General features: G+C 44.0%; 1 protein-coding gene across 3 annotated transcripts in view; it reads left to right on the forward strand.

Moving 5' to 3' along the window:
* Positions 1-5,716: 5,716 nt before the first annotated feature.
* Positions 5,717-15,378, forward strand: part of CREBRF (CREB3 regulatory factor) — a 58,134-nt gene continuing 48,472 nt past the window's right edge. The window contains exon 1 of one of the 3 annotated variants that reach the window (XM_025923833.2): positions 5,717-5,868. The gene's annotated coding sequence lies outside the window, so the exon portion shown is untranslated. Of the gene's footprint in view, positions 5,869-6,731; positions 7,416-15,378 lie in introns of those variants that run through there. The other 2 variants (XM_086717664.1, XM_086717724.1) reach the window with 2 other exon arrangements.

A 15,378-nucleotide genomic window follows, 5' to 3' on the forward strand; every position in this document is an offset into this window, starting at 1 on the left:
AGGACGGGGCAAAGAGCAGTATCGCACATCTCTCCCCTTTCTAATAGTCTCAACTCCTCTGTGTCCCCCCAACCCCCAGGCGGGAGAAAAGACCACCAATCTGGTCCTCTTTTCTCCCGTGGTGTTTACAGGGGCCGCTTACTGTTACTACTTCCTTTTTTAGAAGGAGAGGAGAACTTCCCCCTACTTTGTCCTAATCTCACTTCAGTCTCCACCTCGACTCCCAGTTTTCCCAAAGGTGACTCCCTTGTTTTGCCATGCTGGGAAGAGATGCTTGGATAGTGGGCAAGAAGCCCCCTCATGCCAAGCTGACTGGTTGTAGGGGCACCAGGGAAGAGCTGTGGCCAGGTCATCAGGACTCCTGCAGCCATGATCCTGGCTTTAGCCTGAGTGACGATGGGTGGGCCCACCAGGTTGCTAAGATGTCCTCAGGGTCTATATGGAAAGGCAGGCACCCTGCAGGGGCCTAGGTGGGCACTGAGGTATGGGGGCCAAGGCATGCATCTTCCCCTCCTAACAGGATAGTACCTGCACTTGGCATTCAGGTTTGTTAACGTGCTTTATGTCTTGCTGTGACTGGTGTGTAAGAACAGGTGTAGAGGATGGCACCCATTTCTTTTACACATTTCACTCCTGGGCTGGACCCTGTGAGGCCAGGGTGAAAACACTGGTGGTACCTTCCCTGGTGTTGCTGTTACACCAGGGAAATTTATGACATTGCGAATTTGCAGGGAAAACAAAAAAACCTGGGATACACAGGACCCCCCCCCCCCACTTCACCCATAGTTCTCTGAGCTTTTTATTCTTATTTATTTCTGTCTTCTAGCAACCTCTCTGGACTGTTCACTTCCTGGATGTGGAAATCCAGCTTCATAGTTTTACACTGGATTGAGGCTTTCGGAGCACACTTCCATCCATAGCTCAGCAATCTATTATCAGAGTTACAGGTCTTGGTTCCTGCTGCTTATCAATCTGTTCCTCCACTTGCTGTTTTTATCGGCCTACTTCGGGCCTCACCAAGAAGAATGTCTTGTTGTACCTGTCCTTTGGGAATCTTTCCTACAACAAATGCTAGATTGTTCTCACTCTCTGGCTTCCTGGTTTGCTATCAGTTAGAGTTGCTGATACTAACAATGTATGTTCAGCTCAGTGCTGACAAAAAAACCAAACCAAAGCAAAAAACAAAATCCCACAGGAACTGCTAGCTGTCCTAGAAGTTTTCAGTCTTAGTGGAACAGACAAAACAATTTTGACAGGAATGCCGCCTTGGAAGATAACGGAATCACCAAACAGTCTGAGTTGCTGGCTGCCTTCTCTTGCCAGGCTACTTTCCCTTTGCTGCTGCTTCTCTTCTAAGAAGCTTCTGGTCACATTCCTCCCTAGAAGGTGGAGGAGGGGAGAGCCAAGACTGTTGAGCACCATTATGCATCAGGTTCTGCATTTGATTTTCAAAATCAACCTGAGGGAAGTTACGCCAGAAATCAAGGAACAGTCAGCTTAGTTTGTGCCTTGCCCCAGTACGTTAGCAAGAAAGTGGCCCTGAAACACATAGGTATCTTGTTGTTAACCCCTGCACCGCGGCCTCCCCTGTTATAAACTCTGTTGTTGTTACTGGAAGCTTTTCATGTCAGTCTCCTTCAGGTTCTGGGTTCCTCCAGGGCGAGGACTGTGTCTTCATGCGCACATGAGACGTTCAACTTGTCATTTTATTTCTCTCTCTTCTCTTCCCCTACTCACCACTAAGCACAGGCTTGATTGACTATGCTGTCTAGTGACGTGCTTTGCATTCTCCCTAATTCAAGGACATATTAGTGTTTATGCCACTTGGTTTATTTTTTTTACTTATGTTTTTAAATATAATTTATTGTCAAATTGGCTTACGTACAACACCCAGTGCTCATCCCAACAAGTGCCCTCCTCAATGCCCATCCCCCACTTTCCCCTCTCCCCCACCCTCATCCACCCTCAGTTTGTTCTCTGTATTTAAGAGTCTCCTATGGTTTGCCTCCCTCCCTCTCTGTTGTAACTATTTTTTTCCCCTTCCCTTCCCCCATGGTCTTCTGTTAAGTTTCTCATGATCCACATAGGAGTGAAAACATATGATATCTATCTTTCTCTGACTGACTTATTTCACTTAGCATAATACCCTCCAGTTCCATCCACAAATTGCTGCAAATGTATGCGCCTCGATTTAATTGAGGACATAATAACACATGATACGAATTGTACAAAGCAATAAGTACATTAAGTGCTCATTTGGGTGGTAGCGGAAAGGGTATTAATGAGGGCAGTAGTAGATATGGTAGAAACAGACTTCATAAAAGATGTGGGATCTTGAGCCACGGAGGATAAATAGGATTTGGACCATAAGAGGTTATTAAGCTCCTATCCCACGGTAGGCCTGGTTCTCCATATGGGGAGTGAGGAATCAAGGTAAAGAAGTAACAGATAGAGTGGAGAAGAGCCTTGGCACAGAATTGGGGGCTTTCTGGGAGAAGAAACCAAAGCTCAGAGCTGTCACATAAAGAATACTGCATCCTATGGAGAGGTTTAGGCCAGGGGAAGAACTGAACTCTTCTTTCCCCAAAGAATGTTTTTTAGGAGAAGTAAATGAGGGACGGGTGCCGATTGCCAACCATCAATTAGTATTTTTTAGATTCACCCTCAGCAATGCTCCAGTGTCCTCAGGAATAAAATCAGTTTTTAAAAGTGCGAGAAGGACACAGCTTTTCCTGGAGATCTTCCAGCTTTGAGTTAATCAATCGCACTTCTGAAGCTGTGAAATCTTCAGGTATCATACAGGTCCACAGGGGCCTGGAAAGAAAATACTTAGACTCAAAAGGATAACACTCATTTAAATATGTACATAATCAGCAGGCAGGGCTCAGTCTGTGCTCGAATGAAGAACTGCAAACTTTAGGTCGTAAGTCAAGCTAGGACCCGTGGCAACCATTTAAATTATTTTAATTATTTTCAGGAGAAAATCGGAACCCAGAGAGGTCCAGCCCCTCACCTTGGATCCTATAGTAAGTGGGCTCAAATTGAAGTCTTGGGTCCAAGAACAATGTTTCAAATACATTAAGGTTTAAAGTGGGTGAAATGTCAGCATATCCAAAAAAAAATATCGCTGGTAGGAAACACAGAGCATGGGCATTTGTGCTTGCTTCTAAGAGGGGAAAACGAACGGCCAGGGAACAGGGGTAGGGGAAAGATTTACTATTCACTGAATACCTTTTTGTACCTTTTGAATTTTGTGCTGTGTATATGTTACCTAATCAAAAAATAAATAATTTATTTTTAAGAGTTCAGCGGAGTCCTAAGTATTGCATTGTGTCCCCCATTGTGTCATGTTTGTGTAAAAAAAATATATATATATATTTTTTTTTTTTTTTTTTTTTTGACGAAGGTTATGTAAATGATTCTGCAGAAGCAAGGTTAAGCACTTTAGAAGTGGTGATGGCAGTTGGTTTCTACTTTGTGGCTAGAACAAGAGGCTCCTGAGCCTTAAGCCAATGCTATTCCAGAGTCCCAACTTCCTGCCAATTTTGATTGTGGCACAATCTGGCAGGATAAAACCCAGAGAAACACAAATCAATTAGCAGTCAGTGATTTCATTCACTTCAGAGCAAGATATGGTCATTAACAAACCGTGATGTCTCTGTTAGTCAAAACTGTCCTTTCCAAGACAAGGGAAGATGCAAAGTCGGGAATCCAATGTAACTCACTAGTGAACCCCTTCAATGGCAGAGCCCCGTGCTAGAAGAATCAGGCTGCTCCTTGATCCCAGCGAACTGTTGCCCAGCAGAAGTGTGAAAATGATGTGTCAAAAGGGCAGTGGAACAATGGAAGAGCTAACCATCAGCTGGAGTTTTTCCAAACATAGTATTACGTGAAAGGATAGTCTGTGATGTGTTCCATGGAGATTTAATACATGAATCAAAATGTGAACAAGTGAGAGGAAACTGGCCCAAATTTCCCAAGCCAGTTTTTCTATTGATGCTTCAATTTTAAACTCCAGTTGATATGGAAAATTAGAATGTGGTATGTCAGACTTAAAAAAAAATAATTACAATCCTGCTACTTCCTGTGCAGTAGGGAAAAGACTTATTTCTTCACTGGGCATTGAGACCCTAAAGTATTTTGAAGGATACAGAGGTGAGGTTTACTTTCCCCTTAGGTACCTACATATACCCACCTATTAATATTGTTTACAAAGGTATTATTTTAGTGGCTGTTAAACTGCTAAAGTCTAGAGTTACCCTTACTTGCTATTTAGTTTACAGTACATCTTCTAAATGATGTCTTTGAAACAATCTGATAATACTACCATTCATTAACTGCTCACTATATGCGAAGCACTGTCGTAAGTACCTGGTGAATTTTTCCACTCACTTCTCACAACCCCCATGAGGTACTTACAGAGGAAGCTCACAGAAGTTAAATAATTTGTGCTGGTTCACATATGGTAGAGGCAGGGATTCAAATCCAGCATGTTATTCAACAAGTATTTAATGACTGTCTATGTCATGAAAGGTAGAGGATAAACAACCGGGCTAGTCCCTGCCCTCTTGAAGTTTATGATCTTTAGAAGTCTTTGAATTACAAAGTCCATGGTTTTGACATTGACATTATACTACTTTCCTAGGTCTGTGCAAAAAGGAGCCACATTTTCTAAGGCAATTATTCCTAAGAGAAATATGGCAGCCTGAGGGAATCTGGCCAAGCATTTCTGTTCTCCTATCCTCCTTTCTCCATGGCTACTAAAGTCATATTTCTGTTCTGTGCTCAGAAGATAACTTCTGTGCCCTTAAGAAGTATAAAGAGGAGTCTGGAAGCACAGGCTATGGTAACAGATCTGGGTTCCGGACCCAGCTGGTTCATTTACTAGCTGCCTGACCTTGAGCAAGTAATCCCACTGAGCCCTAATTTCCCCCTCTGCAAAAATGTGTGTATTACCATTGCGCGTCCCTGTAGGGTGAACTAAATGAGATGATGAGCCCACCACACAGTACACGTTCAGGAGCAGAGGGTGGCTATTGTTATCAACAGGATTAGGGAGCACAAGAAAACCTCAGGCACATGTGTTATGAAGGTTTGTTTGTGTAGGCGCTTCTAGTTAGTACCCTGTTTGTACAGTCGTGTACAGGTATTCTCTCTCAAATGTGCACGCAATATAGTTGATCCCAGTGTCTGGGGCTTACGTACGCAATAAATATTAATTGAATGAACGAAAGACTAAAGGCAAGGTCAGTCTCAGCAAATTAAGAGGTTCAGATGTGGAGGACATACCTAAAACAGTCGATACAATTCCTCTCCTAAGCTTATGCCACTATGGTCCCGGAGCCCCCTTCAAGTTTCACTGAACTTCGAATGTAAATGCAAATTGGCATAAACATAAATATAAACGGGTATACGTATATTCAGGCCTCACCGTGTAGCTGTGAGATCAGATAAAACGCTGGATGGGAAAGTCATTGTAAATGAACCTCCTCTACAAACGTGAGTGTGGCTGGGTATCAAAGTCGGCCCACGCCCACGCAGCAGTGGCAGGCGCCAAGCCCCCGCTCCGCCCCCTCTTCCTGGTTTTTCCCGGCAATCCGCCCCTCCGGCGTCATGTGACAGGGGTGCCCTGCCGGGCCGAGTTCCTGATTGGCTCGGCTGCAGAGCGTCTCGCGATTGGCCCGAGGCCGGCGGGCCCCCGCCTCCCTCCTCCTCCTCGCCGCGGCCCACGTGAGGGGGGCGAGTCACGCGATTTCCGGGAACCCGTCAGGAAGGACATAAACAAAACAAACCGAGGCAGCATGGAGAGGGGCCGCGGCCCCTGCAGCGGAACCGGACCGAGCCCCTGAGCCGCCCCCACACGCACAGGTGAGCTCCGTTGCCCTCCGCCCAGATCCCGCAGGGGTCTGGGCTGGAGGACTAGCCAGGCGAGGGGCGGAGGAGGGCCGCTGGCCTACGAGGCAGCAGCGCCGGGGCTCTGAGCCGGGCCGGCGCGGGGCGGGGGCCGGGACCAGGGCCGAGTCTGGGGGCGCGCGGGCTTCAGGCTGCCGCCTGCCGGTCACGGGGTCCCCGGTTCCCCTCCCCCACCCCCGGCCCGGGACGGTTATATAAAAGCGCGGGGCGGCGGTAGAGGGGACCCACGGGTGGGCGGCAGGGTAGACCGGGGGTGGGCAGCTCCAGGCGTCTGTCCTGCCAGGCCGCCCGGCCCTTCACTGTTGCCTCCAAGCCCGGGGCCGTGGCTGCCGGCAACCGGCCTGTCAGAGAAGCGAGCGGGTGGGAGGGGCCGGAGAAGGGAGGGGAGGCGAGGCTGGCGGGGGAGGAGAGAGAGGGGCGTGTGAGGAAGGGCCGGGTCCACTAAGGTTGGAACCGTGCAGGCAAGAGACTAGGAAGCGCGAGCTGGGGGTGGGGGGGCTCCAGGCAGGGGTGTCTCTGGGGTAGCCGCTCCCCCTTCCCGTCTCCGCCCCAGAGACGGGCGAGAGGGGCCTCCCTCCCGGGATTTGTTTATATGTCTTCTCAAAGCAGCTTGAAGCGGCTCGTAGGCGGAGCCCTCAGCGCGGAGTGGCAGGCCGTTCGGCCCAATGGGGCAGGCGGACGGAGACTGCCGCGCCAATGGGCTTGGGGGAGGCGGTGCCGCGGACCCCCCCCCCCCCCCCCAGTTGGTTTGGCTGTGCCGGGGGGTGGGCCGGGTGGGGCGGCCATGTTAGATGGGAGGGGACCGGTGGTGGTGGGTCACTGAGAGGGGAGGAGACAGGGCAAAGGGCGAGGGAGCCGGGCCGGGGGCGTTTCGGGTGTCCGAAGGCGAGTCCGATCGGACCAGGAAGTAGCTCAGGGGAGCCAGACCCCGACCCACCGCTCTCCCCTCCCGAGCAGAGGAGGCAGGGAAGTACCGAGGGCAGTCTAGCCGCCCATGGGGGTGGTTCCTGGGACTAGATGGAGCTCAATCTCTGGATTCTCCCTCTTTCTCTGCCCTACCCTTCCTGACAAACACGGCCGCCAAACCCTGTAATTGCTCTCTTCTAATCCAAGAAAGCAAACCTTTTTGCTGTTTTCTGAGCGGGCTTGAGCCTTACGACTACCTTAAGAAGGTACTTGGATAACTAGCGGTCTGAATTTCGGCACAAGGCCTCAGATAGAGGCAGGCAGTGAGGAGGAAGTTCTGCTTCTGTGGATTTTGCACAGAAGCCGGGACTAGAAAAAGCCGAGAAAGTTAAGAGCTGGGTGGGGTTTCCATGTTTTCATCAGGGTACCTTCTGAAGATCGCCCCCGCACTTGCTTGTCCAGTCTTAGGAGTAATTTGCCCCTCCTGCTAACATAAATCTGTAGCTCACGTGAATCAATTTCATGAGAAAACAGCCTTCAGAAAATTATTTACATTTGAAGGCTCTTTAGGAGTTTGTCTTCTGAATATCCTGCAGGTGAGGAATAGGATCAAGATCTGACTTAACTTCCTTTTTAAAAAGCAGAAGAGAAGACTTTTGTGTAAATCTGGTCATCTGTGGTAAACTGGTTGTCACTTGATTGTACTGTTAAATATTTCCCCCCGTTTTCTTTTTATCCAAAATAGCTAGGGAAGCACCAAAGATGAGGGGGGGAGATGGTATGAGTAGTTAGAAAATCAGTTATTTTACTTTGTTTCCTGGTTATTTTGGCATCCCGTCGCCTTATGAAATGCTTGATTTAGATTTATGTTCACGTCACCTTACAACCTGTAACTGCACTGGTATTGTCGAGGGTACCAGGCTGCGTGTTGATGCATCTTTGGGTAAACACTTAGGGTATCAAGCAGAGGCTATTCAAGAGTTGTCTGTATTTACGAATAGGCCTTATCTCCTATTGTAACTGGAGAATAATAATAATCGGTAAATAAATGATTTGTCAATTTCTGTATTAATTGGACATGATAGACTCAGTACTGTTAAGAATGATATGTAAAAATGTAATCCCTGGTTTTTTAACAGACGTCAGTTCTTAAATACAACTTTCATAGCAAAGAAAGTATTAGCTTTTTTTTTTTCTTCTTCTTATTTGAAGAATGGCATAAAGAGGGGTGCCTGGCTAGATCAGTGGGTAGATCATGCCGCTTTTGATCTCGGGGTCAGGTTCAAGCGCTACATTGGGCCTAGTGCTTACTTAGATAAAATAAATGAAGAATGGCAAATAGATCCAGCAGGACTTAACTTGACTGTAATTCTTCCCTATGACTTACATACCAACTTTGGGATTTTTAGACTAGTAAGCACAGAAGAGGCTGAATACATCCAGAAGAAGAGATTTTGGATGTTCCACTTACCATCCCATTCTCTGTCGTGACAGGTGAAAGCAAACTTAGAAAGATTATGGCCTACTTTGTTTACTGGTTCACTGTGTGTGGGCTCTTGGATGCCAGCTTAAGGAGTAAAAGAATAACTTGCATGGTTCCCTGGTGGTGGTTAACTATACAAGTGACAGTGAAAGTCAGTAAGTTTGTATGTTTTGTTTATTAATGTAACACAGTTTTTAAAAGATTAAGAGTTGAATCCACCATTTGCTTTGAAAGTTTAGTTTTTAGTCAAGATTGACAATCATATGACTTGGAATGAATGAGCAGAGGTTTGCTTCCCTGTGAGTTTTGACTTGGATGTTTTGGGGAAGAATTCTCTTTCATTGTATTCAGTAGTTCATCATCCAGGCTAGGTAAACTCTTAGGCGACATAATTTGTCAGGTCATTAGTCTGATGATTTTAAGATAGGGGTTGACAGACTTTTTCTGTTCAGGGTCAGTTAGTAAATACGTAGGCTTTGTGGGCCATGTAGTCTCTGGCCCAACTACTCAGCTCTGCAAATTGCATGAACAGCCATAGACAATTTGTTTGGGGCTGTATTGTAATAAGATTTATTTACACGAGCCGGTTGTGGTTGAAGGTTGTAGTTTGTCAACCTCTGTTCTAAGATATCAGTCACTGGGTTTTAATTACTTAGATGTCTAGATATTGCAGCCTATATGAACATGCATCAAAAGTAGTAATTGGAACACTTGTAGAATGTACGTATCTCTTGAAGAACTTTTAGAATAAGAGCACATGGGAGCATTTTGTATTCTATATTTTTATATCATTTGTGGATAGATGTTTTCCTGAAAAGACATTTTAAAGCAAATGTTGGAATATTAAGTCCTATTTATTTTAGAGATGCATTCTGATTGAAAAGATTTTGCTTTTTAAGGTATGATACCTAAGAACCTTAATACAGTCGAGAGTATGGTCCTATTGATACCTAAAAGTGCATTTAGGTTATCATGCCTAATAAAACTGTGTATAGCTGTTTGAAGAGATGTCAGTGAATCGTCCACACACTTAGCCTTTATATACATCATGCAGTTAATTTGGAAGCCACACTGATAGTGCCATTGCCTGAGATGTTTGTGAAATTACCTAAATAGGGTTGGGTACTTTTTCACACAAGACCCCAAAACGTACAGATTGCTACCCCTTCCCTTCCTTGGAAAACGTCAAGTGGTGCTAAGTGCCCACTGAAGCCGAGATGCCAAAACCTAAAAATACTACACAGGCATATACTTAATTTTCTCATGGGTGGCTTTTTGCTTAGTTTCTGTGTAGTATTTCTCCAGTTTTGTTGACTTGAACTGGATTTCAAGTGCTAGCATGACAGTTGAGAAAGGAGAATATATTGATCTCTTAAAACTGATAAGCATCATGTGGCCTATAATCTTTTTTCTAGTTAACCTGCTGTTTGCCTGGGTGACTGTGGGTAATCCAGTTTATTAATTTGTGATGGGAGAGATTAATATTTTCTGTCTCACAGTGGGATTGGGAAAGTGTCAGTTACTGTATTCCCAAGCTTTTCTACTTTGAATATGCTAATACTTCCAGCTACTTGGAACCACCTCTCAAATCTCTCTTCCGGTTTTTTTTCTCATAGTTTAATTGCCTCTCAATTTATCTTTATTAGTACTTGTTCTACTCTACAGTATTTATCTACTCATTTATCTCATCTACCTGGTGAGCAACTTGAGATCAGAGTCTGCCTCTTTATTTCTATATCCCCAGTGCCTCACCCTGTGCCCAACATCTTTTAGTGCTTGTGAACTGTTTAATTAAATGAGTAAATCGGTGCCTGGGTGGCTCAGTCGGTTAAGCATCCAACTTCAGCTCAGGTCATGATCTCACAGTTCGTGGGTTTGAGCCCCACATCAGGCTCTGTGCTGACAGCTCAGAGCCTGCAGCCTGCTTTGGATTCTGTGTTTCCCTCTCTCTCTGCCCCTCCCCGGCTCATACTCTCTCTCTTTCTCTCTCTCTCTCTCTTTCTCTCTCTGTCTCCCCCTCTCTCTCAAAAATAAATAAACATTAAAAAAATTTAAATAAATGAGTGAATTGCTAAAGATTGCTTATCTGGAAGGCAGTAAGTCAGTTTGCTATTGGTAGAGATGTTGGGCTTAGTTGGAAGGGAGGAATTAATCACCATCTATTTCACTTAAAAATTGACCTTTTAAGAAAGTTTATGTAAAAGCTATTTTGATGATGTCTTAAAATCTCTTGAATTCTTAAAAAAATTTTTCAGATACATTCTATTAGTTAAATTTGTTGAATATTCCTTCTAGACGCATGCATACAGATATGCACGCGCACACACATAAAACCCCTGTGCCTTGTCCTTTGGATTTGTCATTAGCTCTTGGCACACTTGGTCTCTGAGTGTTTGGCAAATGTGAGTGGAACCTCTTATTTCTTAGAGGTTTGTGATAATTGTTCATCTGTATAGCAGTGTTCCTTGTCTTGGGGAAGCACTGTAAAATCGTTCTTGCTACTAAGTCTGGTTCATCCCAGTGGGGACAGTTAGACTCAGAGTTTGTTGCAGGGGACTGCAGTGCTACTTGGTGACTGCAGTACCATCCCGTTCCTCTGCCAGCCAAGCCTTACATGCTTTTTCACCAGTTCATGACCTTTCTTCCAAAACGGAACTTTACTCCCTAAACGACTTTCTAAACTGCTCATCTCCCCACTGATTCCCAGCAATTCTGATCATCCTCCTATTCTGTCCATTTTTTTCCCTCTGCTATTCTGTCCTCTTAACACCAAACCCACTTTTACATATTTTGTTACAAAGTCATGTTTTACTTATTTATCCTTGGGTGTTGACTTTGACAGTTTCCCTGTGAAAGCATTATGAGCGTGCTGATTTTGTTCCCTCCAGTTTTCTTCAGATTCTTTTTGTACACTTATTTTCTTTAGTATATGATGTTCTGCCTTTGAGGGTTTAAGGTGCTTTTTTTTTTTTATTTTTTATTTCAGAGAGGAAATTCCTTCTTTGACTACTACACACTATTCCTGATGCAGTTTGCCTTCTCTTTATGTTTTTGCCATTCACTGGAAATTTAAAGCATTACAAAAATAAAACTTTAAGGGGCATCTGGATGGCTCAGTCTAAGTGTTCAACTCTTGATCTTGGCTTAGGTCATGATCTCATGGTTCGTGTGATCAAGCCCTGTGTCAGGCTCTGTGCTGACAGCGTGGAGCCTGCTTGGAATTCTCTCTCTCTGCCCCTCCCCTGCTTGAATGCTCTCTCTCTCTCTCTCTCAAAATAAATAAACTTAAAAAAATATGTTAAAAAAAAAAGTTGACCATGGGCCAGTTAAAAGAAAATAAAACTGCAAAAGGGTCCTTTATGGTATGGGGAGGAAGTAGGGGTAGGCCATGTGGGCTCTTGTTCAAAAGATTCACTGTAGAATCCCTTTAAACAGCAAGGCTTCTAGCTTCCTACTTGTGATGTATAAGATGTATAAAATTTCCTACTTGTAAAAAGACTTCACAGTTTTTTTAAATGCTTTTTAGTAAGGGTTTTCATCCTTCCTATTGAATGCTCTACTGGAGTTGCTCATAGACTAATAGAGGAGACAGACATTGCAGTTCAACAGGATAGCATTTAGAACAACATGTTCTGAAGATATGGAAGAGGCACTACTAACTCTGCCTGTGAAAGTTGGAGAAACTTCACGGAAAAGGTCTATTTGAACTGGGTTTGGTTTTTTTTAATACTTATTTTTGAGAGAGAGAGAGTGCGCGCGCGAGCAGGGGAGGGGCAGAGAGAGAGGGAAACAGAATCCCAAGCAGGCTCCAGGCTCTGAGCTGTCAGCTCACACAGGGCTTGTACCCACAGACCACCGTGAGATCATGACCTGAGCCGAAGTCAGACACTTAACCCACTGAGCCACCCAGGTGCCCCCGAACTGAGTTTTGAAGACCAGCAAAGGAAGCATTCTAGTCCAGTCAAGGAGGTATAAAAGGGGTATGCGGGGCACCTGGCTCAGCTGGTAGAGAATGTGACTCTTGATCTTGGGTTCAAGAGTTCAAGCCCCACGTTGGGTGTAGAGCCTACTTAAAAAAATGAAAGATGATGTATGCAATTTGTGGGATAGGCTTGGGTATGAGAAGGCTTCGCCTAAGGCAGGGGATAGATGGAAGGGGAGGAGACTACTTGGTGAGATTTAGGAGGAAAGTGCTTTTTTGTTTTCCCCTTGTTCTCTACTTCTCCTGGGCCTGCTCTGTACTGCCAGGTCTCTGGTCTCTTTTCTCTGTAGCTCTGACTTTGATTAGATGCTCTCTTTCCCCATAGTTGTTAGTTTTTCTTTTAGTCCTTCATCAAGATCTAACATATCTCCTTTCTCTCTTACAGTTTGTCAGTACCAACATACCTTTTATTCTGACCAAATGTGTCTCTTGCCTTTATTTTACCTCCTTGCTTGCATCCCTTTCTTTATTCCCTTTGAGTTTCTTTTCACCTTTTTTTGACTCTTGCTTTTCCTTTTCATTTTGCTTTATTTAAAAACAAAAAACACTTTCACGCATTTTCTTTCTGCTTATTTTGCATTTGAGCAGTAATATATGTCTGAGTTGATTTCCTTTTGGGAAGTCTTGTGAAATCAACTTGTCTTTGATACCTATCCAAGTACTGATTATCCATCTCTATGAATTTCCTTTTATGAAGCATTTTCTTTGTATTCAGAGATGCCATTTCTCATAGGTTACAATGCAGAATATAATCACTTACAGGTTTTGTTTTCTATCTCTTATGCACCTTAAAATTATTCTATGATGAGATCCAATTCATATATCACCTTTTCCTGACGCTTTCCCGAAATTACCCAAGTAGAGATGATAGTACTCTTCTCTGTAGTTTTATAGTATTTTCTAAACACCTCTTTTTAAGTCAGCTTTATTGAGGTATAATTTGCATAAAATAAAGTTCACCTAATTTTTAGTTTTGACAAATGTATGCAGTCATCTAATTACCTCTGCAGTCATGATAACAGAACATTCTCAAAAAGTTCCCTCATGACCCTGCTTCACCTCTGGCCCCCAGTCACTGATTTACTTCCTATTACTATAGTTTTCTCTTCCTGGAATTTCATTTCATTTATTTATTTGTTAATGTTTATTTTGAGAGAGAGTGTGTGCACGCAGAGGGGGGAGGGGCAGAGAGAGAGGGAGACACAGAATCTGAAGCAGGCTCCAAGCTCCAAGCTGTCAGCCCAGAGCCTGACATGGGGCTCAAACCCACAGTCCACAAGAGTGTGACCTGAGCTGAAGTGGAACCTTTAACTGACTGAGCTACCCAGAGGCCCCTCCTGGAATTTCATTTAAATGCAGTCATAGAATGTGTTGTCTTTTGAGTCTGTCTGCTTTTCCTTAACATAATGCTTTTGAGATTTCATGTCATTTCAAGTATCAATTGGGTACTTGTTACTGTATGGATGTACCACAATTTGTCCATCCATTTTGGGTTTGCTTCCAGATTTTAGGCCATTGTGAATAAAACTGCTATAACCATTCATGCGCAGATCTTTTAAATACTTCTTTTATCATTAACTGTCTTTGATTTGGAGGTCCAGTTGCAGAATGCTTACGAGTAAAAGTCCTGGAGTTAACTGTATTCACAAACAGACTTTTTGCTTGTGCTGTGGTTTTTGGCAATGTGTTAGCTTAGATACCTCATCTGTAAAATGCAATTGGTAGAGATTGGAGCAAGCTGGAGAGCACAGGCCAGTTTAAAGGGATAACTCATTTCAGTTTGAGTGATTCAGTTCAAGTGATCTTGCTGGAAATATGTACCCAATGACTACCCCCCCCCCCAAGAGAGTGGCATTTGTTAACAGGATTCAGAAATGTTATATGAAGTTTCCAATTTAAATGCTGGTAGTTAAAATTAAATTTTTTTAATTAATTTTTTTCATTTTAATTTTTTCATTTTAATGTTTTTCATTGTGTGAGCCGAACAAAACCCGTATGTAGGCATTGATTTGTGGCTCCAGTTGGAGACCTTTGTTTTAAATCTTCAGTTAACTTTGTGTTTGTTTTAAATAGTGTATATTCCTGGTAGAGTGAACTTGGTAGGATCTTGCTCCCTAGTAGCTTAGCATAATAACTTGTGGTTGTCCAACCTCCCCAGTGAAAAACGAATGAATTACTATAAATGAATTTCATTCTTTTCTCTGGTAGGATTATCAGAATTCTGAGTGTCTGATGGGAGGGTGGGATCAGATTCTTTTTACTTTTGGTACTTCTTTGATAGTGGCTCATTCTATTCAAAGTTCTGTTTTCCTGGCAATTGAGATAGTCCATCTCCTTTGGTTTATTCTGAACCCTATTGAGACAAGTATAATATAGACTGTGTGTATTTATTAGGAACTGTGTAAGGTATTATGGATATAAAGATAAGTTTTAGGGGCGCCTGGGTGGCGCAGTTGGTTAAGCGTCCGACTTCAGCCAGGTCACGATCTCGCGGTCCGTGGGTTCGAGCCCCACGTCGGGCTCTGGGCTGATGGCTCAGAGCCTGGAGCCTGTTTTCGATTCTGTGTCTCCCTCTCTCTCTGCCCCTCCCCCGTTCATGCTCTGTCTCTCTCTGTCCCAAAAATAAATAAAAAACGTTGAAAAAAAAAATAAAAAAAAAATAAAAGATTTTTTTAAGTGATCTCTACACCCACTGTGGAGCTTGAATTTACAATCCTGAGATCAAGAGTCACATGCTCCACTGATTGAGCCACCCAGTCACCCCTACTTGCCAGTTCTTTATTGTTGTGTTGTGTTTTTCTTTTCTTTTCTTTCTTTATTTTAACTGTTTATTTTTGATAGAGCACGTGTGCACACGGGGGTGGGAGGAGGAGGGGCAGAAAGAAAGGGGGACAAAAGATCTGAAGCAGGCTGTGCTGACAGCAGGGAGCCCAATTTGGGGCTCGAATTTGCTAATGGTGAGATATGACCTGAGCCGCAGTCGGCAGCTCCACTGACTGAGTCACCCAGCTGCCCTTATTTTATTTTTAAGTAATCTCTACACCCACTGTAGGGCTCAAACTTACAACCCAGAGATCAAGAGTCACACTCTATC

This window comes from Puma concolor, chromosome A1 (assembly GCF_028749965.1).
Source record: "Puma concolor isolate L17-30 chromosome A1, mPumCon1.1.hap2, whole genome shotgun sequence".
Taxonomy (NCBI): domain Eukaryota; kingdom Metazoa; phylum Chordata; class Mammalia; order Carnivora; family Felidae; genus Puma; species Puma concolor.